The sequence below is a fragment of the Ischnura elegans genome, chromosome 9, assembly GCF_921293095.1.
Source record: "Ischnura elegans chromosome 9, ioIscEleg1.1, whole genome shotgun sequence".
Lineage (NCBI taxonomy): Eukaryota > Metazoa > Arthropoda > Insecta > Odonata > Coenagrionidae > Ischnura > Ischnura elegans.
Genome location: NC_060254.1, coordinates 105896140 through 105913683, shown reverse-complemented (window position 1 = coordinate 105913683; position 17544 = coordinate 105896140). Strand labels below are relative to the sequence as shown.

General features: G+C 37.9%; 1 long non-coding RNA gene across 1 annotated transcript; it reads left to right on the top strand.

The window, feature by feature from the left end:
* The first annotated feature begins 4914 nt into the window (after positions 1–4914).
* Positions 4915–12138, top strand: LOC124165959. The gene is made up of 4 exons (XR_006866366.1): positions 4915–4959; positions 8302–8468; positions 9149–9413; positions 12030–12138. It is a non-coding gene; the product is annotated as an uncharacterized LOC124165959 (long non-coding RNA).
* The last annotated feature ends 5406 nt before the right edge of the window (positions 12139–17544 follow it).

Sequence of the window (17544 nt, the reverse complement as noted above, 5' to 3'; positions counted from 1 at the left end):
CAAGGCTTTTCAATGTTTCATCTTTAAATATATGTATGTTTGTCAAACCTGTGATTTAACATTAAAAAGACATTTCAGCCAAGGTATGTACTAAGAAACTTTTGGGACAAGTAATGCATGATTTTGAATTTCGAGATGATAATGAATTTTGAAATCTGAACAAAAAAAAGATACTCGTATAAAAATATTTCTGCATACCTTGAGAACCTATCAAAAGTAATTGTGCATGGTCTAGTTGGATAATAGTGTAAATATGTACTAAATATGCAGGGGCAGATCCAGGATTTCTCTCTTGGGGGCACAAGAAAAGGATTTTGATCTGGGGGGGCATTAGGATACCTCGTAATACAAAATGAATGCAATGATAATGGGACATTATTAAAAATCTTGTATATTTTTTAAGGGTATAAGGGTGCACATGCCCCTGTGCTCCCCCCCCCCCCCCCCCCCCCTCCTAAATCCGCCAATGCTAATATGAGAAACACTAACAGGGAAATACATACATGCTGTTTTGCTTGGAGTAACATTTTATTTCAATGCAGTAAAAAACCCAGATATTGTTTTTAATAAAGTACATATATTTTTTATGTGCTTTAAAATAACACTGACCATATCTGCAAGGATATTCTTGATTGCATCACTATTGATTTTAATTTATGTAAATTTGAAATAAAAAATGATGCAATTAATGGAATTGAATTGAAAAACAACGACACAAATGATTTCGCAAGAAAAAATATTTCCTCAAGGTACTCATAAATTTCCAAGAGTAGGTACCTATTGTCTTTATTTAAGGGTCATTGGTGTTGTATTTTTAGCCCAGGAGGGTGATAGAGATTAAATGAGCAAGCTAGCACTGGATGGCTATGTATTTATTTGATAGTTCCTACCATACGAGGCATTAATTTGACATTACATATCACTTTCCCGTAATGGGGAATACCGGAAGTAACCACCAGTACCAACCTTGGGTCTTTCACCATTTCCCATCGACGGAAAGTCCTTAGATACCAACCCAAGGTTAGGTACTTTCTGCTTGGCACTTGCAATTTATCATACTTATTATAACAAATTCCAGGAGCAACAACATACATAATGATAAGGGTGGATCATTCAAATAACATTTTAAGATGGTTCCTAATGAATATCATTTAAATTGTTTTTCAGCCATAAATTTGGGGAATGACAGCTGCCCCTAGCCTCCAGATGATCATCAAAATGGTATGAGATCTATTTTTGTTTTGATTTTTCTGAATATAAATTTTTTATGTATTAGTGTCATTTCATTCAAAAAACATTTCCTCAATGCACATGTTAATTTCCAAGAATACCTATCATCTTCATTTAACCCTTTCGTACTGGTGGCTAGAATAGGAAAACGTTTTCGTGCTACAAGTAGCATTAGAATATTTCAAACCTCTCTGTACGGAGCTCTGTTTAGGGGGTGAGTTGCCTGGGTATTTATATACGGCCTCTGTTTTGGCACCCAGCTCAAAGCCCAGCGATTAGCTTCCGTCCCTTACCCCACCCACTGGACCACACCCTCTATCCCTATCATAGCACGAATCCATGGTCAACTTACTGCGTTACCAGTGTTTTTTCAACCAAACACTGTATTTGATTTTCAATAATTTATGCTTCTAAAAGAATAACTAGTTTTTTTTAAGCATTGTGGAATTTAAAACGGGTTTCTTGTGTTAATAATTACAAAGTTAGTAAATATGTACATATAAGTTAATAATGCTATAAGTCCGTATGTCTGTTATTTTTAACGCTTAAATTTCCTTTACAAATTAATTACACGCAGAACAAAATGAAAAATTCATTTCAAAGTATAAAAAAATTGTAGTATGCACAAAATATATCATTGAAAAAACTATTGACAATATGATTACCTCGCAACGGATTCCTACAGAGAGGATGATCATAAATGAGTTGAAGGGTCCAGCTTATAATTGCTAAGGAGTGGCCCTAAAGACTCGCTAAGCTGGGTCTCAGGCTGGGCCTGAATGCATCCAACAATTGCTACCTCAGTGGTTACTTACCATCCCTCGCATCGGCCAGAGCCAATATATCCGGTCGTCTGCATTGAAAAATCTGTGATAGCTATACCTGACGTCAGGTCTTCTGCGTATGAAAATGCCCGTCGGCCACACACGACGTCTGGTGTGAAAGGGTTAAAGGCAGGCCTGTGCTGGGCGCCATCTTACGACAGTGGACGGCCATGGCCAGAGGGTGCCAGGAGTATTCAGGGGGAGGACTGCAGGGGAGTCTGAGGATGTGGAATACAATAATTAATTTTGAAATTTATATCCTCACCCTCTTGAGATTGAATTGAATCTTACGAGATTGTATCATATTAAATTAAATTATTATTTTTTTTACCCAAGACGGTGTTAATTATGCTGTTGAATGGGACATGATTCACATCAAGGAACTGGGTAATATTGGTATTCTGACAGTAGAATTCGTCAATTTCGGTATAGGAGGGTGTCTTGGCGGCCCAACACAGGCCAGGTTAAGGGCCAATGGCATATACAATTTATCCTACTATTATACATGCAAGAAGCATTAACATACATGATAATAAGGTTAGATCATCCCTAGTTCAATGTAAGCTGGCTCCTAATGAATATCATTTAAATTGTTTTTCAGCCATAACTGCTGACTATGCGTCTAAACGCGACATTCGGGGAATGACACCTGCCCCTGGCCTTCAACAGTTCATCAAAATGGTATGGGAACTGTTTTTGTAATTCTTTTTTCTAGATATACATTTTTTATATATTAGCCTCACTACCAACCATAAACAAACACATACACATTCAAAATCATACACTTCTGTGGTAGACAAATATTCCTCCAGAAACTGATTTGTGCTATGATGGCTCAAATAATAGAATGCGTAATAATAGGGTAGTTTCCTTCATCAATGAAAACAAAAGGCATTGATGGCGATTCGTTACCCACCAGTAGTGTATTCATAATACACAAATTATTTGGTTTTTGAAATACCGGTTTAGACGAATGGCAAGGGTCAAATTTTATCCTCATTTGAAAAAGGCCAGATTGGCGCCCATGCGATTCCACTCCACGTGACATCACAGGGACCTAGTTTCTACACGAGAGGATAGGAGTTATGCATCGTCAGAGGCTACCAATGCATGCATGAGTCACAGAGCTCAGGGAAACATGTCTTAATAATCACCTATTAAAACTGGCTAAGGTCGGAAAGTTTTCTTCGCTTGATAAGGTATTAATTAACCTTTTTTAAGCCATGCGCTACCAGACAGGAAGGTACTCAGCTACCCGTTAGCATCCTGCGTCCTATCAGCGCTCAGAGCCTCGATCAAGGTCACCTACCAGGCGGGAGGGGGAACCAGAAATGCGTCGTACGGACTTTTTCCCTTCATTCCTACTTACGCGTCGCGTTTTCGCGCGCTTGAAATTTTTCACTTTTCATTTGATCGCGAAAAATAGATATCGTCATTTAAAAATCTAAAAGCGTGAAATACGTACTCCAGGAGTAATAATCTTTCGATTTAGGCAATAAAAAAATAATAGGAAACCACCCTATTGAGCAATAGGTAATATACGTAATAATAAGGTAGACAATCCAAAGTGCAATTTAAGATGGATTCTAAATAATATCATGTAAATTGATTTTACAGCCATAACACCTGACTATGTCTGAAATTTGGGGAACTTTTGGGACAAGGAATGAATGATTTTCAATTTTGAGATGAAAATTAACTTTGAAATCTGAACAATAAAATGATACTTGTAATAAAAATTTCTACATAATTTGAATGCATACCAATAATTATTGTGCATGGTATAGCTGGATAATAGTGTTAATCAGTGGTGTTACTAGGAATATGCTTCTGGCGGGGGGGGGGGGGGGGGGGAATGGGTGAGATGGCGTGGGGTGGCAACCCCCCTCCCTGTCAACTGGGAAAATATTAAAAATCGTATATGCCTAGGAATACATTTTACATCATTTAGGCACTAAAGATTTAACTTTAAGTAGTTGCAGTTATTCCATGTCAATGCTGGGTAATAGTTTTAAATATTTTCTTTTTAATTGCTCTGAGTCTTAGTGGTTTGAGTATGGGGAGGGGGATGAGGGGATGTATTCGTCCCAAAGCACCAGAGAAATAAAAATATTATTTAAAACCATTGTCTAGTTTGCACACATAACAAATGCATCCGCACAAAGTTAAATTTAAATTGCCAAAATGACGTAAAATGCATTTTCAGGCATTTTATTTTATTTTTGAATTTGCCTTAAATTCCCGTTTTCTGGGGGTTATCCCCCACTACCCAACCTAATCCCCCCTCTCAAAGCCCCCCAATTCCCCTAAAAGCATATTCCTAGTTATTCCACTTCTGAGTCTTATTAGGGTATCCATTCCCTCATAGTTGCACCACTGGTGTAAATACTAATATGAGAAATACTAACAGGGAAATACATGATGTTTTGTTTGGAGTAACATCTAAATTGAACACAGTAAAAATAACCCAAAATTAGTTGATAACAAAGTATAGGTTTTTTGGCTTACCTTATTATCATACTGATAGTTTTGGCTGGGAATTTTATGATTATATTTACGTTATTTTCATTTTTGCGCAAAGTTGAAATAAAAAACGATGAGTTGATAACAACTACTGACATGATTCCATGCACAAAGGATTCCCTCAAGGCATGCGTTAATTGCCAAGAGTACGTATTAATTTCAGTTAAGGTCAATTTTGCATGAAATTTATCGCACTAATAATAAATAATATAAGGACAATAACATACATATTGAAAAGGATACAACATCCAAAATATATTTCAAGGTGGTTTCTAATGAATATCATTTAAATTGTTTTTCACCCATAACAGCTGACAACGTGTCCCACCACAACATTTGGGGAATGACACCTGCCCCAGGCCTCTAGCAGATCATCAAAATGGTATGAGATCCGTTTTTGCTATCATATTTCTACATATACGTATGTACATAACATTCTAGATATAGAGAAGAAACCACTGCTACTTAGCCTGTTTTGTCAATTAATAGAGATAAATAGAGCATCCAAGGTTATATTGACCAAGTTTAAAGTTTATCTAAAGAACTTTATGATTTCATGATGAGTGGGAATGAACAACAAATGTAGAGAGTATGCAACCCGCGTGCCACCCTAATTGTCTGGCTGGGGTGCCTGGCGCTCACTCTCGGTGCGATATCTCGGAATCCAAAGGGCAGAAATGAAAGAAATTTGAGGTGATACTCTGCGAGTGTCTAATGAGTAAACACCCAAATGTCCGAAAAACACCCAAACTAGGTACACTACTTTGACACTAGGTAAATTATTGTTTAACTCTATTGGTGAATATTGTAATGATGATAAAGGTGGAGTGTATGAAATGATTTGTGACGATTGTGAAACCAAATATATTCGCCAGACTGGGAGGAGTTTTAAAACGAGAATGAGAGAACATAGACGATGTTTTTTGAATAACGACGACTCATCAGGAATTGCAAGACATTTGAATGACGAACACCAGTGGTGCAATTTTGTTGCAAAAATTTTACAAGTACATACATGACTAGAGGCAGAAACTGGATTTCTTAGAACAGGTTGAAATTGTTAATTGTCCTGCTAATTTTAAATTATGTAACGACCATATGTTCCCATTCCACTCACCCCTACCTCCCACCAATCATCCATTGACGTCATCATTAACCTTGGAATGAACACATCCCAATAACCCTCCCCCCTCCTGAAAAACTCTACCACCATAAAAAGGCTGTCATCCAAGGCTATGTACCTTGATAATGGCACGAGCTGTCGAAACCATGGTGGGTTTAAATAAAAGTGTGTGGAAACAGACAAGTGGTTTTACTAAGCTGAAAAATACCTAAATTTCCAAACTTTGAGTGCGATGCGGCATGTTTTCCTGGTATCCAATTGAAACTATAATTTTCATGATTTGTTTTCTCACCAAATGGGATAAAACTGGGGGGGGGGGGCATCCCAAAATAAATTCGAAAACTTTTAAAATAAGGACCACCCTAATGTGCATGAAAGCATCCAAGTGCAACCTGCTTAGATGTATATTTAAATTTTCCAAAATATGCTTGTTAGAAGGCAATGTTTTAGAATTTATATTAACCTTCCAATGATGTGTAACTAATCACGTACGTTAAGTGTCCAATGGACCAAGCTCACCTGGTTACACTAGGAAGAGTTTAAATTTACCATAAACAAGAAAGCAATACCTATGTCAAAAAAAAAACATTTCCTGGATATAGACAGTTACCTATACCACTTATAAGTGGTATAAGTAACTGTCTATATCCAGGAAATAATGGAATACCACATAGTTAACCAAGAGTTAGTGAATTTTGTTCGTGAAAAAAAACATTTTTCTTATGCCATTTTTTCAAACGAAGTTATGGAAGCTCACATAAGAGGAATATTTTTTTGTGTTATAAACTGAAATAAAGAGTTTTTTGATTCTACTTGAAGCTATTTCACCAAGTGATGCCTCAAGCTATCCATTTCAAAGTCTCTATTATTCACGTTGGCTTACCAAAGTTTCCTGATTTGGGGTTTGAAACCGTGGGTGGACTTGGTGCTTTCTTTAACAAAAGGGAGAGATCAAGGGGCTGGATACTTACGGCATTCATTCGCCTGTGTTGGAAATTCTCCATTGAATATTTCTGGCTTTCATCTCCTGGGTCAAGTAACGTACTGTCGGATATTTATGGCATCAGTAGCAAAATGGTAAAAGGAATACATAATAAATGCAACTGAGAAATTTATGGAGTACATGGAAAGGCATACGATAGGGAAACTGTGGATTGCTGAAGAAATCATTAAGATAATTTAAGAGCAAAAGATGAATGGGTAGATGAGAAAAGACAGGAGAAGGTTTGAGTAGATTAATGATGCATGGCACAGAAAAAAAGGAGGCTGAAGTATATTTAGGGGAAGAGGCAATTTGGTGAAAGGGGAAGCTTGGAGAGGGAAGAAGAGGTAGGGGAATCATAAGCCAGTCTGTGTCACTATCTGGTATTAAAGGAGGACTGGCTATGCTGCGAATTAGGTTTAAGAATGAAGCCATTTGTCCAAATAATAGAATGATGCAGAATAAGTGGAAAGAATACATTGATGAACTGTATGACACATGGAATAGACAAGCAAGGTTGATCCTAAAGGGAGAAAGTGCCAGGGGCAGTTTAGTGTGACTGGGGGCCCTCGGCTAGGGTCCACTATGGGGCCCTCCTCCTGGAGGATTCAGGGGTCCCACTCCAGAAAATTTTAGGAAATTGTATGTCCATGCTATTCTGGCTCTTAAAAATAAGATGAACATTAATGAAAAATAGCAATTTCATAAGGAAAGTAGCTCTAGCAAAGTGAGATTTCCACTGCTTGTAAAAATTAAAACTTTATTGTGGTACTATCATCTACTATTAAGAATATTGTTTCCTTAAAGCTGCACTGAAATATAAAAGAAACCTATATAATAACCCTTCAAATACCCTTTTCCAAAAAGATGGAAAGGCATAGGATAAGGAAACTGTGGATTGCTGAAGAAATCATTAAGAATATTTAAGAGCAAAGGAAGGATGGGTAGATAAGAAAAGACAGGAGTAGGTTTGCGTAGATTAATGAGGAATTTATTTAGAAATTGTGTCATTATCTGGTATAGGAAATGTGTAGGAAATTCTCCATTGAATACATATTTCTGGCTTTCATCTCCTGGGTAAAGAAACGTACTGTCGGATATTTATGGCATCAGTAGAAAATTGGTAAAAGGAATAATAAATACACACAACAAGGAAACAAAGAAAGTAGCACTAAAAGTGAAAATTCCACTGCTAATAAAAATTAAAACCTTACTATGGTTTTATTACCCAGACAGCACAGAATCCTCCGTATCTAATTCGTATGCAAATAGTATCCATTGACGAAAAGCGACGGAGCGGTAGTCAATGGATACTATCTACATACGAATTAGATACGGAGGATTCTATGCCGTCTGGGTATCTATTAAGAGTATAATTTCCTTTAAACTGCACTCAAATCTAAACTAAACCTCTAAAATAACCTTTTGAATAACCCTTTCAAAAAAGCGTCACGTTCTCTTTTATCTTCTGGCACCTTAATTTGTTTTTTATATAATTTTTGTCATTATTTCATAAATAAAGCAACTAATGAACACCTAGAATTTTGTAATTGCAAAAAAATCTTATGTTTAAGTAATCTGAGTTTTTTATAACGCCATTCATGTACGCTTCACAATAGACTCGAGCATTGTGATGGGCCCATAAGCTAAGGGGCCATTGGCTGTCACCGATCAGCCGACCCGGCCAGACTGCCCCTGGAAAGTGTGGTGGATGAGGATGTTGGACCATGGAATGTAAACATATTGAAGCAAAGAAGTCTTTTGAGAAATGAGGATAAGCAAAGGGGTGATTGTGAAAATTAAATAAAAAAGACAAATTTCAAAATAAAAGTCCAAGGTTAAACTTTATTATATATAATGAAAATAATTTGTATAGAGTAATACGCATGATATAATCTTTGCTCACTTTCAAGGCTCTCCCTTTTCTTTACTCTAAGATCATAGCGAGATCTTTTTGACTCTCTTTTGTTTTTTGATATGTATTTGTTAATCCCTTTTTGTTAATTACCATTTGACACATTTTTTGGTTGCAAATAATCTGTTTAGTAGAAGTACTATTGTAAAACTTCAATTAATTTTTTTTCCATTTGTTCAGGTACATTCAAATTCAAGGGCGTACCCAGAATCATTACTAGGGGGGGACAAGCCATGTTCTAGGGGGAGGGGGTGCAAGCCAAGGTCTGAGGGGGGAGCAGCAATAGGATTTATGAGACTATTTCCTTGAAAAAATAGCTTTATTTTAGTAACACATCTTAAACTAATATATATCATTTTTCGTGGGTTTAAAGAAAATTTGTTGAATGCTTTTGTTTCAATTCAGTACTGATTTTGCTCAAAGACTTCTGCGACTCTTGTTTCTAAGTGGAAGGGGGGGGGGGGAGCCCTTTGCTGGGTACGCTTGTGTTCAAATTGTATTAGTCATAGAAAGTGAGAGAGATCTTATTTCTCCATTTCATTTTCTCGTAGAATGACAGAAACTCAGAGGAATGATCCATTTACGCCTGTGAATCAGTTGGAAGTACATATTCATGCCTGAATCAATGAATGATTGTCTGTGCAGTGTGCATACATCAGTGCATCAAGCAAGAATGTCTTCTGTGAATGGTATTGTCACCTTTTCCCAATGAAAATAAAGGAGATGGTGATGAGTTGCAAGAAGTCTTCGACCCAGGCTCCAGTCTGGCACAGAAAAAGATTGTTTGTGGTGGTTTATCAGCCCTGGATATGAGTGGTACTTATAATTTTCATCCAGTTCAAGTTGTTCTATGTTATTTTTTGTAAAGTAGTTATTTTATCCAAAATTCAAGCACATCATCTTTTATTATCATTCAGGGGTGGACTTGACTATATTCAACCAAAACATGGTCACCTCTTAATGTGAGATGATTTCCATGCCAAACATTAATTAAGTAATGTGTACTGTCCATTAAGAGTCAATTCTCTGAACTTAATATTATTCAAAAACAGATACCTAATCTTTATTCATTGACCCAAGTAATACATTCTCTACTGTATACAGAGATAAAACATATCAAGCCTTTTACTTCTTTTTCACTTGGTTATCATAATCATTATTTCTGCTTAATTCTCCCTGCTCGTCCACCTTGCAAGTCGAAAAATTTTGCTGCGTTGGTGTGCGGGAAGGGGGAGAAATTCCCCGCAGGGACCAAACACCAGCCTCTCAACCGGAAGGCCCAAACAACACACACACTCACACAATCACTCACTCAAACATACACAACAAGATCCTTTGTGGGGCTGTAGGGACCTCCGCTAAGGATTCTTGCTCCACAGAAAACCGGGAATCTTCACAGGATGGGCCTGTTAAAGACAGCCAGTGATCAACTTTCAAATTTGAGTTGTAAGTGACTTTGGTTCTTCCTTCAGCACGCTGAAGAGGGCTACTTTGTAGCCGAAATACGTATACGTGTGTTTTCCTCGTCCCCTTGCCGAACTCCCCCGACGACGCTCTTTTGGAGCAAACCTTTTCTCCCGGAACATTGAAGCCATCCACAGGTGAGTGACTGCTTATCGAGTGAATGTGTTTCCACGGATCACTGGCTGTCTTTAACAGGCCCATCCTGTGAAGATACCCGGTTTTCTGTGGAGCAAGAATCCTTAGCGGAGGTCCCTACAGCCCCACAAAGGATCTTGTTGTGTATGTTTGAGTGAGTGATTGTGTGAGTGTGTGTGTTGTTTGGGCCTTCCGGTTGAGAGGCTGGTGTTTGGTCCCTGCGGGGAATTTCTCCCCCTTCCCGCACACCAACGCAGCAAAATTTTTCGACTTGCAAGGTGGACGAGCAGGGAGAATTATACGGCCATTTGAGAAATTCCTTTTCTTCTTTAATCCATTGAGGCCGTAGAAGCTCAATCCCCATTTTTTCCATTATTTTTGCTGTTCATACCTAATGCCTTTTCATTTCCTTGTAGTACATCAGACTACATGTGCATATTTTCTGTAATGATACATTTAACACATTCAATGCGGATGATATTTTTGCCGAAACCTCCAGTGACAGATGGGTGATTTTCCTTCATAACGGTGGTCTTGGAAGTAATACAACAGAATTTGCAATTTTTTTTGTTTCTATTTCTCGCAATTTGTAAAAAACGTTAATGACATACATGTATGCCACCCGTCACCAGTAATTGACAATTCACGCAACCCACATTACATGCAATTTTCCTTGTATGAAGGAGTGAACTTTTCATATTTCCATTTATAATACTTCTTCTACCGTTGATTCCTTTGGTTAATGACGAAAATATCTTGGAATTAGGTTTTACGTGTATTTTTTTGTTTCAACGGCCGTAGATTTAATTTTTATGAGTCACAGAAGTAGAACGCACAATGAACGGCAAGAAAAATATATATTTATGGAAGAAACATCTTTTTTTATCTAAGCAAATCTATGTTACCTCAGAGTTATTGCAACATTGAAACATTTCAATAAAAATTCTCACAAATTTTTATGATGTATTTAAAAGCAAGGACTTAGAGAGAGCCCTGGTTGACCTTCACATTCTGGGCAAATCGTAGTCACTGTCCTACGGATGCCTTCACGGTTAGCGGAGAAATGAAGAGCCTGCATCATTCCTAAAAACCTATCACGGCACATTTTCTCCCGAAAATCGGTACTCGCACTAATTCTGACCTCCAATCGTTAGAAATCGTGTTATACCTAATTGCGCCCCTGTGGAGAAGAAGGCCCAGCCAAGTTTCCAGTTCTCCCTGCCCAATGGCTTCCAATCCATTATGCCCTTAGTGAAGGACCTTGGTGAAGGATTTCGGATGAAAATGCTTTCTGCATTTTTCTCCGTCTATGAGAGGATGAAAAAGTAACGCTAGGCACGCTCGGAGCACCCTAGTGACCAGTGGAAAAACGAACTCCCGAAGACATAAATTTATGTCATCCGCCTGAGTGGAAAAGTCCTCATGACATATATATATGTCATCCGCACATAAAGTGTTAATTTCTTGCTAACTGTGCTGAAAGAATCGAATTCAAAATTATTTTCTCTTTTAAAAAGAAACATTACATACTACCTATAGCAACATACTACCTACACCTAAGTATTGCATACACGACATTGTTACTGGCACATGGCTCCTGAGAATACGATTCAATTTATAGTGGTACATCATTCCTGTCTGAATAAATTGAATACATAGGTCTGAAATGTGAAAGATGGAGAAGCAGGTATGAAGTATTATTGCTAGAAATTATTTGAAAGTGTCCATGATTGAATGGTATTTAGTTTTTTGGTCCGAAAAAAATTTCAAAAATTTTAGTACTGTATTTCTCCGAATATAATCCCATGTCTAATTGTGGTTTCTATGTGCTAGGTGTAGCGTTCAAATCATTTACACTACCACGAAAGACAGCACCGCCTGGAGGGAGACAGGTGAAGGACCTTTGGCGCCAGCAGGGTAATGGTACCCCGGGACAGGGATTTGGCACCATTCTCCGGGAGTAGTATCCCTGAGCCCACACGAGTTAGACCTGCCTGCTGTAGCGCGGAACTGGACTGAAACAGCGGCCATCGCGGTTCACCGATTCTCTCAGTGCAACTCAATTGTATTGCTGACGCAATAAATTGATAGTTGTTCATTGTTACATAAGGCGTAGTTATTTTGCACGAAATAATCCCTATAGACCCTAAACTTGGCATTGAATTTATTGACAAATATCTCTAGGATTGATGTGTTTGCTCTTAATCCTGGAGAAAATTATTAATTAAAGCACATATTACCAGTAAAATATTTTGTGCTTACATCAACATTTATTTATGAGTAGGAAAATCTTTCAGATTAGTCATCTATTGTTTTGCCAGAGTAGACAATGATGTGAATGCATTGATGGACTTGCATTTACATGCTAATCAATATCAGTCATATTTTCTTTATCAATTCCATTGGTTGTATGGTATAGCTAAAAAAAAAGATATCAATATTTTCTCCCCCAATGCATTGAAGGCAGATTGTTTTATTCTTCTTTTCTGCACAAAAGAAGGCCCCCAAAACACCCAAGTACAGCTCAAAGACCTTTTATCTATTGATCCCAGGCTGACAGGGGGGATGGGAATGACATAGGAATTTTTATCAAACTTGCATTTCATTCATTGATTTGAAAGTACATAATTGTCATCGAGAAATATCAGTATAGGCTAACCCCTTACCAAAAAAGCACCAACTATCCCAAGCAAAGTTCTGCCTGCGTGTCTACACTACGTGTTCACTTTTCACATTCAGTAGAAGGAGAGTGATTGCATGAGAGAGAGAGAGAGAGAGAGACAGCTTGAAAAACTTTCATTGAGCATATCTGAAGCTTCTCCCTCAGCTGAATGAACTCACTGCTGCATCTCCTCGCTCTTGGCTGAGCCATGGGAGAGAGTGAGGAACCTAGGGAGGAGGAGAGAGGTGGACACATTCTCTCTTATACGTTTCCAAAGAGGCATAAATGTGTGCCGATATTATAACGGTAAAGAATGATGATACATAACATGATAAATCATATTAACATAAATAGAGCAAATTTTACAAGACATGACAGCTAGGCACGATGGAATCTCTTCAAATTAAGATGAAATAATATAAATTACTTCTTTTAAAATTATTCAACTTGGGGGGGAAGGCACAAGGATACCTTGTAATACAAAACGGGGTACGTGCCCCCGTCTGGATCCGCCTATGACACCAAATCATTACAGGCAACCTCAAGGCCGTTGCCAGGAAATATTTTAGTGGGGGTTTTATGGAATAGTAGACAAACATAAAATTATTTAAATAAGATAAATAAAATAGCGTATAAGGTTAACTATATACGTATTTATTATAAACCCTTAAAGGATAATATAAACATATTATTAAATAATTAAATTTAGCCTTCAAGATTTCTTTGCAGCAAACAAATTAATTCACTCCTCGGTGTCGATATCCACTCTGCAGCAACGCACAGATATATGGTATTAAAATATTGAGAAATGATACTTTGTCTTTGTGATTTTGTAATCTCAACGTAAGCTCATCAATGAAATCATCCAAAAGTGGAATCATTATAGTAATTCTAAAATAAGTCTCAAGCTCTTTTGTGTTGTAGTTCAACCTATGCTCTTGGCGGGCTGTTATTCGCGGAATTTTCATTTCCTCGTAAATAGTTCTGAGTAAGTTCTCGACGTTCATGAAAAGTTCAGCAAATTTTATATCAACATTTTGACAAACATCTTAAATAGTCTTAATATTTAAATCGACATGTTGTAAAGCTGCTGCCAAATCGCATAATGGAGATTGGAGTGTTCAGCATATAGCGACAGTGTGTAAGGGAACAACATTCCTAAGCAATATAAGCTCACAACAAAATCACTTGAAATGACTGATCTTAGAAAAGAATCAGCCTTTAAAGATGTTTCAGAACCCATGTCACTGCATAAGTTGTATAGTGTACGCACAATTGCTTTACATATTTCTTTAAATCTTAACAACCCATCATGATTTTCAACCCGACGGGCCTGGCTCATTGCCGCAAGGCTTTTCATCGCGTTTCGGGGAAGTTTTTTTCGATATTCTGTTTTAGGCACTTTGATCATTTTTCCTAGGACTAGATAAAATTTCCAATCGATTTTATGATTCCAATAGCATTTCGAATAAGCTGAACCTGGCAACAGTGATGCAAAGCTAAATTCAGATCCGATTTTCAGCTATTTGCGCAATATCAGGTTGAGATTTAAAAAAATAAATATTTATTAATTTTTTTCTTGCCATTTGAAATGCTGAACAGACCTGAAAAAATCAAATTGATTACGTAATCGTCATATTTTCGAAACTGAAGCTATGATTTTAACTCTCGAGCGAGAGCGCTATAGCGCGTGTTAAACACGCCAATCATTGAATACATTCAACATTGTACGTACATTCTGGGTTAGAATGGCCTCGTTCATTACTATAAGGTACTTTGACGGTCTATATTGCGACTCATCAAAGCTCGATGAAGTATTGCAGGTAATTTATTTTTAGATCGGCAATAGAGGAACCGACACCCGTGGCGTTCAAATTACGCCGCACGACCGGCCGTGTACATCGTGCTTCGCTTTTCTTGAATGGTCTCGTGTATTCATACAATGTAATTTTCACTATCTGCAGCGTGATTTTTTTTAAGTACAAATTATTGTAGAAAAATGTTTTTAGATCGGCAAGAGGAAACCGACACCCGTGGCGTATAAAGTATGCCGCGCGACCAAGGGTGTACCACCTCTACCATCTGTGTGCCCTTTATACCAATATCACCTATAAATGTACTAGCCTGAACGAATTTCTACAAATAAAGATAAATTCTAACAATAATCGAGAGTTATCATATAAATGCATCTATCGTGGACAAAGTACGCCACGCGTCTGGTCGTGTATAAATATCAGGCGCGCCCGCTCGGTAGTTATCAAATCCAAACAAATATCTACATACCTTCAAAAGTACGTGCCACTAAAGATTCGTGATCCTTTTTCCAAACTTTTCTATCTCCGAAACGGCTTGTTTTATTTAATACAGTGCCCTAAAAATACAATGCCAAATTGAAATACCTACCGATTCGTATATTAAACAGCTTGATGTTAATAAATTGATAGGCATATTACACTACGCAAGTTTCACTTGCAGTGGCGCCGACTCCATGGGGCCTGAGGGGGCCCGAGCCCCCTCAAAGATACGTTTGGGGGGCGGAGCCCCCTCAATAATTCAAGAAAATAATTTAGTTATATTATGCTTTGTGAAATCACAAAAATATGTTGGAATTTTTTATTCCCCATGCTTGACGATAGTTACCTTTTAAAATAAATTCAACAATGAGTTAAAACAAATCATAAGGTAGTATGCAGGTTAACTGAAAACAAGTGATATGAATCATGATAGTGTTTCGGTGCTGAGACACACTTTGAATTTAATCTCTTCCCGGAGCAAGACCTCCGATATGGGCCCCCCCATATCGGAGGATATGGGACGATATTTTTTATAAGTCGACGCCCCTGTTCACTTGGTAGGGACTCTTAAAAAATCATAACTCACTCATCTCTGTTATAATTCACAGGACTATTATTTCACACACTGCACTGCAACTACACGCACTGCACCTACAATAATTATTGACTTAAGTCGCATTGGATCACTTTCCAAGACGGAACTGCCTCTCCGTGCTTGGCGGCGTGCTTATTTATTTCGTAGACGCGGCACCACGAAACATCGAGAAAAATCTCTAAGCCTATCCAATATTCCTGAATATAGCTCGAACACGACTCCAAAGTTTCGTTGCTTCCTTAGTTGGCGTAGTGCATGCTATCTAGTGACATTTAGTAGTGAGTAGTTATACTAAGTACTATCACTACTCACTACCTCATGCCACTGCGCCGCAATAACATTGTCGTGTGAGCACCAAGCAAGCATAAAGTCGGTAATATCTGTTTAATTTTTGTTTTCATTTCGGGGGGGATATATCCCCCTTGATCCCCCCTGGCTACGGCCTTGGGCAACCTGCGATTTCAGTTTTTATGTTCACACATCATAGAAAAATCAGGATTACTACCTCATGACCAAGGGTATGTGAAACCCAAATGTTACGTCACAGTTGCCGCATCTAATAGAAATTTTAAGCGGCTATTGAAATAAGACAATCTTCATAATAATGAATTTACCAAAATATCAAATAATTTAAAAATCTGCCACACTTTCAAGAGAAAAAAATCATTCTCTAAGACCGTAGGAGAACTATTTTTTAATTTTTTAAATCCTAATTTGATGGGGTATATTCGGATTTTTCTTATTGAAAGGATTCACTTGATATCTCAGAAGTTCATAAGGGCGCAGCTAAGAATTAAGGCTGGGGGGGTTTAGGCACAAATAATACTTATGGGTGTATTGCATACCCACCAGGGTAAGCAGGATTTGCTGGGGCCCTCCTCCAGAAAATTTTAAGAATAATGGTTCAAAATGGCGACTTTTACAGTTTTCTGTGGGATATTTGATTAATCCTAACACTATTCTATAAGTAATCCTGATCTAATTACGTAAAATGGATTTAACTTAAATATTTGTCTGAGCTCTGGGGGGGGGGGGCTTTATCCCACAAAACCCCCCCTCGCTGCGCCACTGCATAAGGGGGCAGCTTGAACCTTGTTACCCTTCCTCAGCACTGGCTACAACCAATGGTTTCCACTTTCATCGCTGCAACTTTCAAGGAGAGCCTCCGAAACAATCTCCCCACCACGAAATAGATGATTCTATCGTAATCCATTCCAAGACTTTCACATTCACTTCCTAAAGCTATTAGTTTTTGCCGGGAAGGGCGGATGAACGGGAGAGGGGATCACAGTCAGCGGCAGATCCAGAGAAGGGATAGGGTGTAGATAGGATATAGACCCCAACTGTGGCATATCAATTTTACACTAGATAAATTATAATTTTGTTCGGACCCCACACTACTGCTGGGAGGTTACCCTCAGGCCCCCTCTTCTAGTCCCTCCTTGTAGGGGCTGTCAGAGGTGGTTGGGGGCCCTCGGCAAGGGCTCCCCTTACCCGTGGAATCGAGCCCATCCTCCCCCGGAAAAATTTAGGAATTGCATGCTGGGAAATGGATTTTGTTTCTATTCTGGATCTTAAAAATTGGATAAAAGTTAATAAAAATAGTAATTTCATAATAAAAATAATATGGAAGATGAAAATTTCACTGCTTATAAAATTGAAAAATATATGATGCTCGTATATTATCTATTTTGTGAATTTGTTCCTTGAAACCGCACTCACATCTGAAAACCGCGTAAAATAACCATTTTGAATAACCCTTCAAAAAAGACATACAGGTTGCTTTTAATCTTCTAA